At 38.7% G+C, this 19,146-nt stretch overlaps 1 long non-coding RNA gene across 2 annotated transcripts; it reads left to right on the top strand.

The window, feature by feature from the left end:
* The first annotated feature begins 15,668 nt into the window (after nt 1-15,668).
* On the top strand, nt 15,669-18,048 carry LOC115753562. 2 transcript variants are annotated; one of them, XR_007198280.1, is made up of 2 exons: nt 15,669-17,199; nt 17,677-18,048. It is a non-coding gene; the product is annotated as an uncharacterized LOC115753562 (long non-coding RNA). The 2 variants fall into 2 exon arrangements; XR_004016888.2 differs by having other exon boundaries at nt 17,609-18,048.
* The last annotated feature ends 1,098 nt before the right edge of the window (nt 18,049-19,146 follow it).

Here is a 19,146-nt window from a genome sequence, read left to right as displayed (position 1 = left end):
GATTATTTCAATCAAATTAATTTGATTCAAACTATAAATAAATAAATAATAAAAATAGCCTAGAATGTATTGACACTAAAAGTATTAATCCACCGTCTATTAGTACCATTCACGATTTTGAATTGACAAATTCAACGACATTCCATTTCATTAATCCATAAAATTTGGAGAGAATAAAAACTAGCAATCCACATTCCACCATTAAATTTAACATTTAGCAATAAGTCGAAAAAAAAAAAATCAATCGACGGGGTAGATAATACAAGGTGATTGGAGACGCTATGCGAGAGCCGAGAGGTTGAGAGAGGCCGATAGACGAGAGATGAGAGGTTGAGAGACGGCCATTAAAGTTTGGGCTATTGGGGTGGAGGATTTTGAATATTAGGTTTTGATAAATTTGCATTTTAACCCTTAAATATTAGCTCGCACATGGTAGATAATACAAGGTGATTGGGGACGCCATGCGAGAGCCACGAGGTCGAGAGACGAGAGGCTGAGAGGCGAAAATTAAAGTTTGAGTAATTAGGGTGGAGGATTTTCAATATTAAATTTTGATAGATTTACATTTTAACCCTTAAATATATTGAGAATTTTTAAAATTGGCCCGTGAGTATTAAAATGGTGTGTTGAAATTTCGGATTCGTGCGTCGCCAACGTGTATGGAGCATTGACCATGTGTTCGATGTTTGGCACGCGTCCAACACCGGCACGAAAGTTCTCGAAGAGTGTTCGTGTTTCTTAGAATATAGCATATAGAATTTACGCGGTTGACTTAAAATTAATTCTGCGAGAACTAGTTTAGGTTACCCTGAGAAAATGTAACTTAGAAAGAAATAAAAAAATATAAAAATAACAGTAATGCATGTGTATATCTATCTTTTTTTTTGGGGTGTCGAAATGTGCATATCTATCTTATGAACCATATGTTCATGCGATGTCAATAATTATTTTTCCAAGGAGAAGAAGAATGCTACTCGGGGGCTGAGCAGACAGCAAGATCTTTCCAACAGTGAGACATGACCCTCACCGGTTTAACATGGGAACTGTACGATAAATTTCTTTTTTCACCCTTTTTTTGGTCATACTGTTGTCTATCTGTCCTTTTTCACGATTGCTTTCGGTGCCTTTCAATTTTTTATTATCGGGTCAGTATTTTAATCATCAATTTTCTGTTTCCTTTTATTGATAAATTTTCCCTCAAATTCAACGGCATAAATTACATGTCGGTTCTGGTCATGTCACATAAGACAACCGATGTCCATATCAGCGATTTCCATTTAAATTTGACTGGATGAACTGAATTGACACAAATGTAAAATATTTATGACTAAATTAGAACAATTGAAAGATTTTAGACTGAATTAATGCTAATATAATAGAATTTATGACTTTTTTTGGTACTTTTTCCATGACTTAAGATATGCTCATCTGTGACATACACTAATATCTTATATACATATGTCCTGATTTTCTGGGTTTGCCAATATGATATGCATATATATTGCAGTTGGCTTCTCTCTACAAGTGACTAGGAGAGGAAAAGTATATTCACTACATTTTATGAATTTATGTGTATATGTACGTGAACTCCTAACTTCGATATTGCAGCACATGAACCAAAAATGGGATCAGCATGGATTCATCTACAGTCAAGTGTCGCCGCGATCGCGCCAACAGACGAGCATGGCGACGCAGCGGCGGAGGATGTAGAACCGCGCTCTCTGCTCTTTCGCCAACCGGCTGCATCTCCTCTTGAATGATCTGCACGAGTCTCCAACCTGCCGTTCACGGAAACTAGGGTTTCCTTGGTTCTTCATCTTCTTCTTTCTTGATGAATCAATGAAGATGATGGCAAAGAGTACTGATCGGTAACAAGAGAGTGGAGCTGCTCTAGCTGTGCTTGCGAGTGGTTTCTGGTCACACAGCGAGCGAGAGAGAGAGAGAGAGAGAGAGAGAGAGAGAGAGAGAGAGAGAGAGAGTTTCTCTTTGGTTCTTTAGAATACTAAATAAGATAGGCTCATAAACCTATTTATAAGTGTCGTGAAATCTGTTCTTTTGGCCAGAAACCTGACAAAATCATTGCTCTATCGACTTTTCTGTCGAAAGATGGAAAAGAAAATGTTGACCTTTTCCCAAAAAAAAAAGCTTACTTAAATGAGTAAATTGAAGTCTAGTGTTGAGTAAGCTTACTTAGTCAAGAGCATTTTATGTTGTAGGTGGAGCCATACTTGTAAACTAGCCTAGAGTCTCTCTCTATATATATATATATCGATCGGAGTGCATTTGTGACAATTATTAATAATTGAGTTAAAAAACTTGAATATTAGCGCGTTGTGAATAAAATAGGAAAAAGGCAAGAGGCGATAAGCACAGACATAGGATTGTTTGCGTTAGTTGATGGGAAGAAGATAATCACTCAACCAATTCACGGGTTGACATGACTTTGTTTGTGTCGCACGTTTTCAATTTTTGAAAAGTTTCAGACCAAGATACGTCGAAATTATTGCTAATAGTAACTTTATGCGCGCTGACTATAGCTCATAATACGACTTTACTAGATATATTCCTGTTTTATATATAGCGGAGAATGTCAATTCAAATCCAAAGTTCTCAACTCTTCACCAATTCCATTCAATTAGCAAAACAAGGAGGAAAAAGAAAAAGAAAAACGAAAATTTAAGCCTAAAAATCCAGGCATTGTAAGGACGCAAGCCCAATGGGCCAAAGTTCACTTGGCCCCCATCTTCTTCATGGTAGCTACATTCAAACCCTTAAATAATCTTTCGAATAAAAAAAACGAAAAAAAAAAATTAATTCGGGATTTAACCTGTTCGATGATATAAAGAAACCCTTACATAATATTTTGAATTAAAATAAAAAAAAAATAAATTGATTCGGGATTTAATCTGTTCGATGATATAAAGAAATCCTTAAATAATCCTACTTAAAGTAATTGCAAGAGGCGATTTGAATTGGGAAGATTATTTAAGTACTCCAACTTGCATTAGCTCGCTTTACACGAGCCGTTTGATCTTATGGATAGTGTTAGACGTAGGTACAATGCTTGGAATAGAATATGACGGCTAATCTATAGGCAAATTGTCGACATTCGCCCCGAATCAACCATGAACAAACATTCTCGACTGTATTGCTTCATTGCTTTCGACTCGAAGCTAAACTTTGCATTCATGCCTATCCTTGACATCTACATGGAGTAAACGTACCGGCGCCTTGCGTCTCCCTTTCCTCCATTGCCCTACATGTCAGGCAACACGTCGGTTGTATCGCGCGCAACCGCATACCATTACGAAGCGCCCACTTCTTAACACGAGGAACTTCAACCCCTGCGTTGCATTTCGCTAGTTGTCACGGACTCTTGATGACGCTGCTCGAAGAACACGGCGAGGACGATCCAAGGGGCTGGTTGTTTATGTATCGGCTTGGAGCGGAAGTACGCCGAAGCCCTTTAGGCAAACAACTCTCGACGCCTCGATTGCCGCTGTCAAAGCTACCGCCACCCGTTGCGTCTCGTTTCAGGTTGAGACTAGCGTAGCCTGGAGACACGGGTTTCGACAGACGCATGGTAGCCATGGAGGTGGTCACGAATAGGGTGGGACAAGGTAAGAGGAAGAGGAAGAACAGGAGAGCAATGGCAGGAGACATTGTTGTGTGTTCTCTTTCTTTTTGCAGATTACGTTGGGATTGCATGGAGGTCTTGAAGATGGAGAGATGCCTTTAAATAGGGGCTCACGAGGAGAGCACAAGACTTAGATTTTGTGCCAACTCGAGCCTAGCCAACAGCAATGTGGTGGAGATAGCTTCTTCACTTCATCTTGACTAACTACAGAATTTCACATGAACAATGAATGATGTTATCGATTATGCTGAGATCAATTCACTTCTGTATAATAATAAAAAAACAAAAAGATAGAATAAAATAAGAATTGATAGAAAATTTTAGAAAAATTATAAAAATTGTCCACGTCAGCATAAACCGTGTCGAGTTGGATAGTCGGCATCAACTTCAGTGATCTTCCGGCCAAAACTAACTGGAAAGACTATATTGACATTGTTCAACAACAATTATGAAAAATAGTCGACTCAAGAGAAAGCAGGTCGGACTCTCGAAAGTCAACCGACAGCTCGCATGGACGTCCCCAGATGGCGCCACATGGAAGGAGTAGCTCACCGGTTAGACCGACCAATCAGGTGAAAAAAACGCACACGTTAGCAAATCCGGGTATAAATCTTCGATGGAGGGGATGATGATCTGGATGGGGGAGTAAATGGGCATGCAAATGCAACTACAAAAATCTTCTGGTCACCAGCCACAAACGCCGCACAACCACCACGCCCCACCCGCACCGTCTCATAAAATCTAACCCGACCACACGAAGGAACCACGGACATCGCCACCTTGTACGTCCTCTCTCCATCGTCTCTTCTTTTTGCTCGATTTTACGACGATTAGAATGTTGTCGGCTAATGCGACGGGATTCGATGGAGTAATGTAGAGGGAATGTCGAGATTCAAACCCTTGACCTATGCTCCGATACCATGTTAGACAAATCGTTTTGCCTTTACCATTGCTCTGAACCGGGCCAACAATATATCTGTAACAAATTACTTAATGGGTTCACCGAATCGAAATATAGTTCGACTGTGTCATTTAATTAAATCTGGCAATGTAATATGATATGGAAACTCATGTGGGTTTTTCTTATGTCCCGTCGAATTCCATTTTCTTTGCTTGGATCTAGTTGAGTTGATTGAATACAACTTATTACTTGATACCAGCAGATTTTCGACCAGCGATGTTAAAATATGATAACATTACGCAATCGGATTCTAGTCATTCCGTTAATAAATTTCAATTGTGGGTGGAAACCTTATCTGATGCATGCGGTCAACGGTGCGGCTTTTGTGGATCCGTCTAGGATTAATCTAACTGAAAGGTTTCAATATCTTATGTTAACAATAGAAAAATCATATTGCCCATTCAGATGTGAATAATTCCATCAGACACAAACATGGTATCCTATGTTTTTTTTTTTTTTTTGTTGATAACATTATATCCTATGTTAATTGTTTGGATTTGAGAACTCCTCGTATGGGCCAACTTATGGAAATGGGCCTCCCCTATGATTGTAGAGCTCCATCATATGAAAAGCCTAAGGTACATGCGAATGGTCTGGTCCAATAAAATTTTTGCAGCCCATTGGCCTTATTTTCCTAAATTTTTCGCACATTTTCGCGTGGGACCTTGTTGATGCAGCTTAACAATGACTTAATTAGTTATATCAGAGATCACGGAATAATCAACCTCTGAAACTCCATGCAACTTGCTTTTGACCAATAACCCATCTCGTCTTTCGAGGTCAATATCGATGGATCTCGGTATTTAGGCAAAGCGATTAATTTCATGAAAAGCGCAAAACCACACGATTCACGGAGAGCCGACATGAAATCTTATTAAGTGCTTATTGCCAAACGATTCTTTTATTTAAATTAATTGTTGGGTCGTCGTCGGTGCTGGCCCGGATTCCCCTTTGGATCTGCCCTTTAGTTATATTATGTCCGAGATAAAAATTAACATAAATTCGAAAATATGCATAAAATTGGCACTTATCCATGGTGGAATTAATCGATTAACAACTACGTAATTAGAGAAGGCTTATCTCATGTCTTCACCCTCGTACAAAACCTGTCTGAAGTTCAAATGGCTAACATGTGCAAAGTCACCAAGTGTTTGAAGTTTGAGCATTACACGATCCATCACGAATCACCACCGTGCAACTATAACGCTATATACAAACCTAACTTTCATGTGCGGTCACATCCTTTACTCGACGACAACAAACTCACTTCCAATATCGAAAGAGCAAAACAAAAATCGCGTATTGTTTTAATTCGATATCTCTATGTAAGTACTAACAAATCTCCTATTCTCATGTTTAATAAAGAAAATAATATACGTTAGCGTATATGAAGAATCCGGTTACGGTCCCGTCACGCGATCTTGCATCTTGATTAGACGTTGTGCGAGAGGCGGGCATGGATCTTTGACCGGTTCGAAATCAGAAAGCGCATACCTTTTTGAAAATAGCGAGATCGACACGCCTAAGATATTTGACGAGATGCGGAAGTTTATGCACATTAATCACAACGGATTTGCAGAGATGATCTAGTCCACAGTCATTAAATAATAGATATATACACACGCTCATAACCGATATGAAAAAACAAAAGTAAAAAGAAACTGGGTATTAATGTAAACCAATATCTCCGCGCGATTACTAACAAATCTCCTACTTTCATACAGTTTTTTTTTTTTTTGGTATCCGAGGATCCGCACGGCTTATGCCCGCGACTATACCTTCGGAGGAGACTAGCCTAGCAACTCATCGCCGGGACCCTTCACTTAAATCACGAAACGTAGTCGGGAGTTTCGAACCCTCGACGTTGACGAAGAAGGGCACGCTCTCAACCAACCACGCCATGCGTGGATGGGTTCATACCGTTATTCTCTTGACAAAAACGATATGCATTCATCCTTTATCTGGCATGTATATGGCGCTTGCGAAGAATCTAGTTGCGCACTTATTACAGAATCATGCATTTTTAATTAGACATGGTGTCTTTTCCAAAAAAAAAAAAAAAAGAAAAAGACATGGTGCGGGTCGGAAGGCGGGCATGAGATCATGAACATTTCAAAATCAAGGCGCCAGTACTTTTCGAAAACAACAAGATTCATATTATAAGGTAATTGATGAGAAACCCAATTTTTTTTTTTGGTCAAAGATGAGAAACCTAGTTACACACTTAAATCTTAGCAAATTTGCAGATTCATACTTCGCAATCGTCTTTCTACAAAATTCTCTGCAAATTTGCAGAGAGACGATCGCGAAGTATGAATGGGAATTTGCAGAGAGACGACTACGAAGTATGAATGGGACAATCTCTGCAAATTTGCTGACGATTGCGTAGTATGAACGGGACAATCTTTGCAAATTTGCTGAGATTTAAGTGTGTAACTATATATATATATATATATATATATATATATATATATATGAATGTTTCTACTGGTCAAGATTTAAAATTAGGTGTACAAATACATTCAAAGCACAATAAAAAAAAAGGCAAGTAGCAGTTCAGCAATTGTCTGCAAGTTGAGTCGGGCTGTAAATTTGTGGGAGATGATCCCATCTATTTTTTAATTTGGCGACGTAATAATAATATATGAAGTACAACGGGAACATATTCAACGGGCAGTGTGCAAACGACGTCGTCTCGTAAAAGTCATCTTTGTCCTAATTTCTCGGGGCCAACACCTAAACATATGTTACCAACGGTGCGGTTGGCTCCGACCAACGAGCCCCCAATAGATTTCAACATCTTTATATAAGCAACAAAATATATAAATCTATTTCTCCAATGCCATGTCCAAGGTTTCCAAATCCCACGGGGCCACCATCTATATGCACCACAAACAAATAAATAAATAAAACATATATGCAGGTCAAGTTACAAATGAAACGATTAGGACTCGCGCAAAAACCGCCATAATCCAAGCATCGCATTTCTTAACTATTAACTTTATTATTAATCGAGTCGTTTCTTTTCACGAGGAAGCGAATAAACCTTTGGATTAGAATGGATACCATGCGGATTAGGTGAGCTAGTTGGAAAGTCACGGGCCATAATGGAACTCACTTGCTTGCATATCTGGATCTAACGTTGTTTCATGCACATCTGGCTTTACATCGAAGCATGTGTATTATTTATACTAAATATTCCTAAATGAAGAATCGGATAAATTATTGGGAATATATATATTAAACCACACACGGAAGTATGTATAGACATAAGGAGAAAAGGAGAAAATGAAAAGGAGCCAAACCGAGGGTTCAACATAGGTATCATTAACGTACGGATTAAGAGCAATAATGTAGTGTTAATGGCCCACTGTTTCGAAGGAACCAAAGCGATTAGGAACACAAAGCCACTCTAGGATAATTCGTGAGTCTCGAAAAAGGGGGGTCATCTTGATTAACGTGGTGAAATGAGCTTAATTAAAGTAATCGCTCCATAATTAGGAGAGCTCAATGCTTTTCCACCGAGGACGGGATATGTCTCGACTGGAAAAGATTTCTTATCATCCATCCGATCACCGCTGTCAAATCGTGTCGCGGCCGACAGGATAATGAGTATGTGCAGCCGAGTCGGATCGAGGCGGACAATGGATCGGCGATCACATGAATCTGATCATCATCGTTCCCACGAGCCATGTGCCGTGATGATCCGAACTTAATCGATTATACGACAATTTCCTATGCATCGGCTGATGATTTTTTTTCCTAGAAATCTCACGCTTAAAACATTTCGTTGGAAAAATGGAAAGTATGAAAATTGATAGTTGTCCTTTGAGTGAATGGGATAGTACGAATAGTGCTTGCACCTTCATCGAAAAATAATATGAGATCGAGGATGATATAACCCTTGAACGCATGTTGCTAGCAGTTACCAAGGTGGAAGTACATTTACTGACCTAGGAATTCCCAAAATCTCAACATTCCCACATCGACCGTACGTAAATAAATTCATAAAATATCCCTTTTCACCCCAAAAATATTGTCGTAAAATATTCGCGCACAAACGTAGCTACACATGATCTGATCAAATGAGGAGGCGACGCGTGTAAATTAACATAGGATTTTGCACATAATCTTTCGATTATGTTACTTTTCTAGGTCTAATTTAATCGCAAGATTCGAGAAAATAGAAACATGAAAATCTGGAACCATACGTGAATGTTTCTACGTGTCCATCAGCTATTGCGGGTGAAAATCTTTCAGCGCCTCAATCAAGTGATTTCTTCAACCAATGTGGAGATTCGTTCAGGGCCAAACGAGATAAACCCTAGATGAGATCACCAAGGCACGAGCTTTAGGATATGTGGATCCATTGATCCAACCCCATTATGGTCATCGATTCAGACTTTGAAAAAATTGACATGAATTTTTGTCTTATCGGTTCAACCAAAACAAAAGTTAATCAATCTTCTAATGACTGCTTTACCCCACTAATTAGGAGACGTGATCATTCTAATCTTGTGGGTCATCGCACGTCATTTGTTCCTTTATCCCCGGCGACACTCTCCAGCCAAAATGAAGGAAAAGAAAATAAAAGAAAGAACAATAAAATTATACAAAAATTCAAAAAAATAACTGACATGTTATTTAAAAATGCCCATATCGATTGGCTAGGTGGATTGAATTTGTATCGATGTGAAAATATTTATGACTAAATTGGTGTAATTGGAAAGTTTGGGACAAAAATAGTATCGATGCAATAGATTAAAGACTTTTTTGATCGTTTTTCCTTCTTCTCATTCAATTGTATGCACAGGCGAATTACTTACCTCCCTTTTCCGTTTCGATTTGTCTGATCTTAAAGACCATCGTTCTCCTAGGTCTTGGTCAGATGAAGCTTCCTTCAACTGGTCTCTTGATTGGTGGGCTATAAGCGCGGACATCAGCGGCTTCCATGTTTAGTTAAGTTTGTATGCGGGTGACAGTGCTTGTAACTCACGGCACATCGAAGGAGACTCTAGAGCCGCCCATAGGCCTTTCGCTCGATCCGTATGAAGAAGAAAGGTATATCAATCTTAAAGATTTCGCCTGGTAAAGCCCTATAAGATGCCGACTACAACTAATTAGGTAAACACATCGTGTCGAAACCCTAGTGCTGAGGTTGCTCAAGCAATAGGTTTGTAGCCTTCCTCGCCCAACATCTGGGTTGTTGCAATTAATTGACATACCCCAGTGAATTCTCTTAATCAATGCCACCCAAAGAACATGGAACGAAGGGGGCCACGGCACACCCCACAAAAAGTTAGCCTAGTGCAGAAAGAATACCCAACATTTCATGTGACTTAAAAGACATAAAAAAGGTTGCCTTTCTTTGATAATTTGTTTTCCCGATCCACGAAACACATCATACTCGTGATTTCTATGCAAAATAGCACTATTTGCAAGGTCGAAGATCGTGATTTCCTCGATGGAAAAATAAGAGGAGGAGGAGGAATTTGACGGTGCCTTAAAAAGATCCATAAAAGAGATGCTAAAGCAGTACAAGGTTGTTGGCCACGTGTAAGGCAGGCTTTCCTCCATGAATGAAAAGATCGCTACGGATCACAAGAGTGGGGTATTCCTCTTTTCAAGTCTTTTGGGACCTAGTAACAATGCCCAACCACCAAATTATTGATTCAGAGCATCTTGCGAGTTTGCAACCTGAGTACATCAACTTTGGCATCTGAAAACATCAATTTACAGAACGCCTCCGTTAGAAAGTCCAATTCAAAAGTTTAAGGCGATAGGTGGCGAGAGACCACATGAACATAAAGAGCATTTGAGGACCCGTTGTTAAACGATGTGGCACGACAGTCTTGGCGGGCGACCATGCAGCCGATGGATCCGATGATTGCCCATTTTTTATGCTCTTAATCTGAAGAGAATGATGAATTGTTGGCGAGCTTTTAGCCTTGGCAGGAGGATTGAATGGAGCATTGGGAGGCGAGGTGGGAAAGGAAAAGTAGTCATTGACTCCTTGAGTTGAAAAATGGCAAAGTGACAAGCGACAAGACCATGCATATTCCTTCATAGTCGTAGATGTCCATGGAAGAAAAAAGAAGGGCTATACAGGTTATGAGGCTAGCCACGTGTCTGTGGATTCAAATGAGATGATGAACGAGAAGTCAAAGCTTGATGAAGATTCGGTAAAAAGCTAAAGCTTTTGAATTTCCATGGGAAAGGTGGAAAGTTTCGAACTAAAAGATCGTTTTCCTCGAGCGAGAATGACTTTTATAATGTAGGAGAGAAGATTTTTGGTTGATTATGATTCGATCTAAAATTAGGTCAGTTAACTTGGATGAATACAATTACTAGTGGGGTGGAGATTGTTTTGTTATTGAACACAATTGAAGATGTAAAAACATTTCTCCTATCGAGAGATATTTAAATACACGAAAAACAAGTTAAACAACTTCACCACATATAAAAAAAGGAAAGATAAAACCAAACCAAAGGACACTTAAGTTATTTAGAAAATCCTCAAAATGGTGAGTTTCGTTTTAAGAGAAAATAGAAATGAAAAATTAAAAACCGTGGACAAAAGAAAAGAAGAAAAAAAAGGAGGGGTCATAATTTTTCTCTACGATAAAATGGATGGAATCAAAATTAGGTAATAAAACATAAATAGAAAGCGACAGCAGAGAATTGGGTGGCTATCAAATGCATCGATGTGACGGATTAGTCACCATCAAAACGACGTCGCGAAAATGCGCCATCTTTGCAATTGGTGTGTCCATAAATGATGTGAAAAAGTCCCTTTTTCTTTCCTTCTTTCTTTCTCTTAGATCCTCTCTTGACTCGTTCTTCCCCGAATCATCGTCCCTCACACGTTTAAAGCAGTCCAAAAATCATCCCCCACGTGGCACGCCACTTCTTTGTTGCAAAGTCTATGAACGATGGTTTCCAAAGATTGTCGTGATTTGATTTCCCCGTCGTGCTCATAAGCGGGAAAAGGATGCGGCGTCTGACCTTCTCCATTTGCTTTGGAGAATTATGGGTAAAAAAAGGGGAAATTGCCAACGCAAGTGTGGTCGCTGTCGTTTTCGGAAGGAAATGAAAATGGCTGAACCACGGAAAAAAACAAAACTTAAAAAAAAAAAAAGAAATAAATTTAAAACAATGAAAAGAAAGAAGGGAGGAAAAGTTAGACGCAGCCACAGCGGGGTTGTACGGATTGGACCCCATCTCCCCAATGGAGAGGTGGGGACGAGAAGGAATCTATCTGACCCTCTGTCCTTTTTCGTTTGATAGATCGATCGTTCCAATAGTTAAAATTGTGGAGATGTATGAACGTGTCTATGCCATGGTCAAAAGTGAAGTTGGGCCTCATCTTTGCTAACATCTCTTATTTTGCAAGAGGAGGATGAAATATCTTGTGCAGTATAAGGTAGACATTACCAATAATTTCACCTGTTTTTGTGGCATTTTGCATTCTTTCAACGAATTCTAATTTGTGCATAGGAATTGTTTGATTGTAGTGAACTTTATAATTCATGAATGATTTTTTTGAATTTTTTTGTTATTTTTTTCCTTACTTTTTTTTTTTCTCTTCCTTGTTCATATTGCCGGTGGCCAGCCGATCAATGGCCATAGAAGTGGGGCGGCCTCGCCGGGCCAAGGGGGGCAGCGCCGGTAAGCTCGACCGTCGTTCAAGCAAAGGCAAACTTGCCGAGGCCTCATCGGTGCTCCCCCTCGGCCGGCGAGGGCGACCTCGACCACCATCCAGTGCCAGTGCTGACCACCCACAAACAGGGGAAGGAAAAAAAATAAAGAAAAACTAATAATAGTAAATTAAAAATAATATTTCAAAATAATAAAAAATTTCACATCAGCACTAGCGATGCCACATAAGACGATTAGCTTCCAGTGGTTTCCCGCCTAAATTAATTATATGGACTAAATTAGTATCAATGCAATAGATTTGTGACCTTTTTAGTGCTTTTTCATATTTTGTGGTATGTCACATTCCTTAAAACAAGAGTCTAATTTGTTAGAAGAAATTATTTGATTGTAGTGGATTTTACATATTTTAGTAAATAGGTTTTTTTTTATTATAAAAAGAACCATCGGTAATGAATTATATTCATTCATAATGAGCTTCATTTGATTTCGGTACACTTATTTATTCCAACTAGTATAAATCAAATAATAAAATTACATAATGTTTTCGATATTAAAATATCTTTGACAAAAAAAATCTAAAAAGCGGAGAAACAAGAAGGTAGTTGGGCAGTGGCAAGGGTCGTCGATCCTTGCCGGCCTCTTGAGAGGGTGGAGGCGATCCTCTCCGATTGCGGGGAGGGTAATGCGACCTTTATCTTATTTGTGCCAAAGGGTTGCGTGCGGCCTCGGTGAGCAAGGGTCGGCCATGAGTTGGTGAGGGCTGCCCACGGCGAGCCAAGGTCGGCCATGAGCGAAATTCTGGTGAAAATTAATCAACCAAACCAAATGATGTCAAAACAGAAAGAGTTAGGTAAAGCAAAAATAAAAAATAAAAAAAATAATAATAATAAAATCAGAAGGAGATATTATTAGAGATAATGTGTCTTACTACGAACGAATGTTTTTATTAAGTATAAAATATTGTACCACAAGTGAGAGTCATTTCATTACGATAGATATCTTTACAAAGTATAAGTAGCTTTTGCTAAAAACAACGAGTAACCTGATCGGTAATTTAGAAAATGAACGATGCGTGATGGTTATTTTCTGGTAAATGGCGATAAATTCAATCTTATGGTTAGATAACTCGATCACACAAGCTCCTGATATGCTTTGCTTCTCGTTTCTTTAATCTTTGTTCAACATGCACCATTATTGCAAATTTTTTGACAATGGAAATGGAAACAAATTATCTCAACACTTGATTGTAGATAGAAAAGATCCTAAAATAGAAATGAGTATACACCAAAGTACTTAAAAATAGACTAACATGATCTTCTTTTCTAAAATGGCAAATTTTTATAAGCTTCTTAAGGATTTTGCTCGATTAATTTCTAACTTATCTAGCTCAAGTGTGTGTGTGTATAGAGAGAGAGAGAGAGAGAGAGAGAGAACATGATCAATCTATTGAAGAGCTTTACAAAAAAAAAGAAAAAGAAATGGTAACCGAAAAGATAAAAATGTAAGTAGATATTAGTTACCTAATTATCTCCAAGTATACTTGTCGATCACAGTAATAAAGCGCATAAAAATTCCTTTTTACCGACCGTGAATCTAAATAATAATAAAAGAGTTTTCTTGGGCTAACTACACTTTGTGTTCTTGATATGATCATGATGGCAGGATGATGAGTTGATGATGTCTAAGGGGAAATCTAGATGATGTCCGAATGACTTGTTTGTACGTTTGCTGTAAATCTCAGCCAAGCATGTCAAACATCAATGGCAGAATAGAGGCAGGCTGCTCTTGGACAAAACGATGATCATGAGCGGTCTTACTTTCATCCTCACATCTCCAAAAGAAGACAAAAAATATATATATGCCAATCTCATCAACGTGCTCGTCTCGTGTAAGCTCATGATTTCGATAATGGCCATGTGACGCGACGTTAACATGACTACTGAAGAGTTTTTACAACAGTTGAATGATCGTACATTTGACGGGCAGATTTCATGTATCCTAGTCATACCAATCTGTAACTTCTAAGCCTTTCAATTATCCCAAATCGATTTTATCTTTTTATTCGTTCACAAAAATGTTTAGATATGAATTGTTGTCAATAATAAAAACATTTTTCATTGGCTAATTATTTTAAGTGATTAAAGCAACTATTTTTAGAAAAAGATATTTTGTGAATTACACATTTTTCGTCAAGCGAACGCACCCTAAGAATTTACTATTTTGTTTTTACTTTGTGTCGTGCGACTATTGATATATACTATCTTCATTCTAATAATTTCGCTGTTGCAAGATAATATATTTGTATGGGCCATGTGAGGAAAAGAGAAATGTATCATGAAAAATGAGTGATTTGAATTATTGTCAAGGAATTAAACTTGGTGAATGATGATGTTAGCAGTTCTTCTTATGTTTTAGATCTTAATCTTATCTGTAGTCTTAGTGGTCGATATTTAATTCCAAAGTGGAATTACTTGATGGTGTATTTTGGGCTGGGAATTTTCAAGCAATGACCTTTTGCTTTCCTGCTTTTTGATAGAATAAGATGGATATTCTTGAAAAATTCCAGTTTTGCACATAAAGACTATCATTTCTGGGGGCAATTCTTTTTTCCTTTTTGTTTTGATACAACGACGTTCGCATGTACGACGATAAAAATATTTTTCGTTTATTCATTTTGTATGTGATATAAGCTAACATTTTCTAAAAAAGTTTTTTTTCGAATTACTCTTTTTCACGAAATAGACGGAGCCTAATTTAGATAGCCGATCATTTTATGCTGGCCACATAATTTTCTAATTTCACTTGGTCAAATTATACAGGTGATTGGAGGAGATATGCAGGCGACGGTAAATCGAGAGTCCAATGCGGAGACACTGGACCACACAAATCATGAACCTGAAGATGCCCTAATAAGAACTAAATTTGGTGGACCATGCACGCATTTTTTTTTGCACTTTTTTTTTTTGGTAAGCACACTGTTTTATTTCCATAATCCAGTTGCAAATTTTCTCTAAAAAAGAATTTTTATTTTCTGAATCACATGGGAATAATGCAGTACCTAAATAGACAATGTCCAGAAAACGTCAGGCTAAGGTTGTAATTGGTTTTCCATTCTTAGTAAACAAAATTAAGAATGCTGTTTATATGTGAACCTGTTGAGTGTTGATCCTCATGCAAGAACAAGAAAGGGGAAAAAGAAAACATAAATTGACATAGTTGTGCGTATATAAGCAACTGTGTATCTTTACTCTTCTTCACCACCACCCTTCTCTGTCCTCATCATCATCTACTCTCTCTCTCTCTCTCTCTCTCTCTCTCTCTATTTCTGATCCTCCTCTCCCGTTCCAGTTCTCTCCCTCATCCCTGTCGCGGTCACTGTCGCTGTCGCCGTCGCCGCCACCACCACCGCCGCCGCTGCTACCGCCTCTTGTGTTCCTGTTCTGTCTTTCATCCCTTTCGTCGCCACCACCGCGACCCCCACATACTCAATATTCTTCTTCTTGCTCAATATTTTTTCCCCTCAATGGAGGCCAAGGAAAGAGAGATCATTCTTTGCTAGGAATCATCCTTATTATGTCCTTATTACATGGATTTTATCTCGGTCCCATCTTTTTGCCATATCTTTCCTTCCATTGATCCACTGTTGTCCTTTTTTCCCTGCTAAAAGTTCTGGGATGGAGTTTTCATTAGCTAGGGTTTATTTACAACAACGAATCTTGGAAGCTTTTCCCTTTTAATTTCCTGTTCTTGACAGTATGCCGGACCGTAGTTCTTCCTTTTTTTTGTTTTTTGTTGCTCTTGTTCATTTTTTTGGCAAATTGTTGTTTGAATTTTCAGAGGGCCAAATATTTCGAGCTAGAAGGTCTGTCGAATGATCTGCAAGCAGCTGCGCACAGTCGTTGTTTGCGGGTGCAGCATCATCAAGATTCACACATGATTTCACGGCATAGACATGAATTTCGCTGACAGAGGTTCAGTATTGAGAATCTTGATGATGCTGCATCAGCAATCCATGACTAGTTTTCCATTATCCACAGCCTTAGGTTAATTTATTGAGCGTTTCAAGAGGTGTATCCATGTGTAACTTCAGGGTCTTTTCTTCACCTCTGGATATAAAAGGCCTTATTGGGCTGTAACTATGTGCTTATATATATTTTTGTTCCTTTTGTCATTTTCAAGTGATTAATTGAATTAGTGCGATGTTTTGTACATTCACTAATTAATCGCAGCAATGCCACAGCAGGTAGCATGTGTATACACAGAAGGAGGATGTGCTCAGCCGTCAAGTGATACTGAAGTTTCTTTGGCATAAAAGGTCAGATACTTACTATCCTCTAAAATCTGTGAGCAGTACCATAGATTAATTAACCCATGTTGCACATAATCTGTCCGACAAATTCAGTGCCTTGGCAAAATTTCGGCTTTTATATTGTATGCATATATGAGATGAGAAAAATGCAGTTTTGATCGCTCGATTACTGATTTTAGGATCTGCAACTGCAAGTGGTTGAAGCATGGACCAAATTGTGTTTAGAATTGCAAGATAACATGATCATCATCTTGATTAAATTCGATTGGGTTGTTCCACCACATATTATTAGGTGGAGCCATTCCATATGATGCTTCATGCCTTCCTATTGCCGGCAACGTTTGTTGAGCACATCAAAAGCCTGTTCGAAACAAGATTGGTTTTGCTAGGGGATGGGATTTGAATGATCTCACACAAGTAGCTCAACTTATAGGAACTTGGATAGAATTTTTGTATTTTGGAATTGAAATATCTTCACAATTGGATGGGTTTAATCTTTAATGAAGAAAACTTATTTCTTTTGCCTCAAGCTTTGCAGCTGCCGACTTCTATATCTTTAAATCAATGTCAACTGTGGTAGCATGCTATCACATAGACAATACGCAGCAACTGTCTTCTACATAGATAAAGGAGGTATCGTTCACCGGCATAGAAGATAAGCCAAAATAATGAGGGAACTTGGCACAGAATTGCGATGTTTCACATCTTTTTAGAGCCAGTTAACATTAATTTATCAGGATTAGGAATTGATATATTGAATTACTAGGGGGAATATACACATCTATTTCTGACTAGCCTGCCGAAATTAAAGTTTATGCATTCTGATTCTAGAGCTGTGCGCATTGTTTGTATGCCGTACAGGATTTTCGTTGCATATGCTGGACTTGCTCTAAAAAAACTTTATCTTATTTGAGCTCGTATAGCCAATGTTGCATTAAAATCACTCTTAACTAAGAGCTAATTAGCATCACATGCCACTCTTTTGTATTAGAACGGTGAAGCTAAGTAAGAATTAATTGAAATCATCTTCTAATGAGAATAGGATCAGAAAAATGACGGTTCCAAGAAACAAATATAAGATGTAATATGGCATCTTTTGGGAGGCACTAGGTTTTGTGAAGGGGGGAAAGAAGGAGAAGAAGAAGAAGAAGAAGAAGAAGAAGAAAGGGGGAAGAAGAAAAGTCCTCCCTTTGTGGCAATTGACAGATGAAATTTTCCCCCTTGCTTGAGGTCCACACTTCACATGGTGGGAAGGAGGAAAAAAGCAATAATGGAGTACAATAGAGAGATCGCACCAGAGAATTAGTGTAAGACAGGAAGATATTTTTTCTGTGTACTTTCGGAAATTATGCGTGCGGATTTTTGCGGACACTATGATTCTCGAAGCCTTTTGTGGATTTGTTGTTACTTCTTTGTATGTCACCGATCCTCCTAAAATGAGTTCACGCGGCGGTGGTGCGTTCCTATATACGATTTGAAAAACTAGTCCTCTTCCAATAATCGATACCTCGTGTTTTCGCACTGGAATGTCATCTGTGTACACCGGTCATGTGAAATTTGGAGATGTTCTGGAAACCAGCCTTTTAACTGTGGTACAAAGCTACTACCGTGACAATGAATGGTGTAGTGTGTGCTATCTCTTCTTGCTAGTTAACTCTGAGTTTAGGTTTTGGGAATCAGGATTATAGAAGATTTTTTGTCTTAGCGTACTTGCTTCACCGATTAATCGTTTCCTTATTCTACCCGGCCCCCCTTGGCTTATTAAACCTAAAGTTATCATGAATGTAATTAGCTTAGCAATCTTGATTTTCGAGGGGAGAAAAAAAAAACACAAAAGGTCACTTTACATTCTTTACTAGTACTGGGTGTGTCTGTTGTTCGGTGTTCCGGTCCGAGGTATGTTTTTTTCATTTACACCGATTTGGTCAAGAGATTAGCATGCCGATATTTTTAGCCAGTGCCCTCAAGTGAGCTTCTTTCTCCCCCTTGTCCGGTCCCAAGGCCATCCGTCCGTTCAGGCCGGAAAGCAGGATGTTTGCGAGAAATTTCTTCCTCGAGACCGAGGAGTCAGGCTTGTAGCTTGTGTTATTGTAATAAGATTAACTCATGCCTGTGTTCTCCTGGGCTGAATTATTCAACAGCAGGTCTTCTGAGTCTTTTGACAAAGTACCTGTCGTGCAACTCATCTTATAATGTTCTTGCAGGCGAAAATGTTATTTACAGATGGAATATAGTATCCGATGTGAAAAGGGTGGTCCTCTCCTCCTGCTACGACTCCCCTGGCTCCGCACTGGAATCTGCTCATCTCCAACAGCATATTTGCAATCGATTTGCCAAGTCCTAAATTGTGTTGTGTTGCATCACTTTCTCTTTTCCCCGAACTGTACCTTTCTGGAAAACCCTAGAAAAGAAGAAAGAGCAAGCATGGCGGAATTCTCTCCTCATTTCCATGCATACGTGTATAAGTAAGGTCGTAATGAGCAAGGATAGATCGATTGAACCATCGCGCGATTTCTACGTTTCGCCTAGATTGTCAGACACGTGCAAGTAGCGGAAAGACTAATCAAGGGTATCATGCAT

Source organism: Rhodamnia argentea, chromosome 5 (genome assembly GCF_020921035.1).
Source record: "Rhodamnia argentea isolate NSW1041297 chromosome 5, ASM2092103v1, whole genome shotgun sequence".
In the NCBI taxonomy this organism is placed as follows: Eukaryota; Viridiplantae; Streptophyta; class Magnoliopsida; order Myrtales; family Myrtaceae; genus Rhodamnia; species Rhodamnia argentea.
Note: the sequence above shows the minus strand (reverse complement) of the source record. Positions and strands in the feature narration are given on the sequence as shown.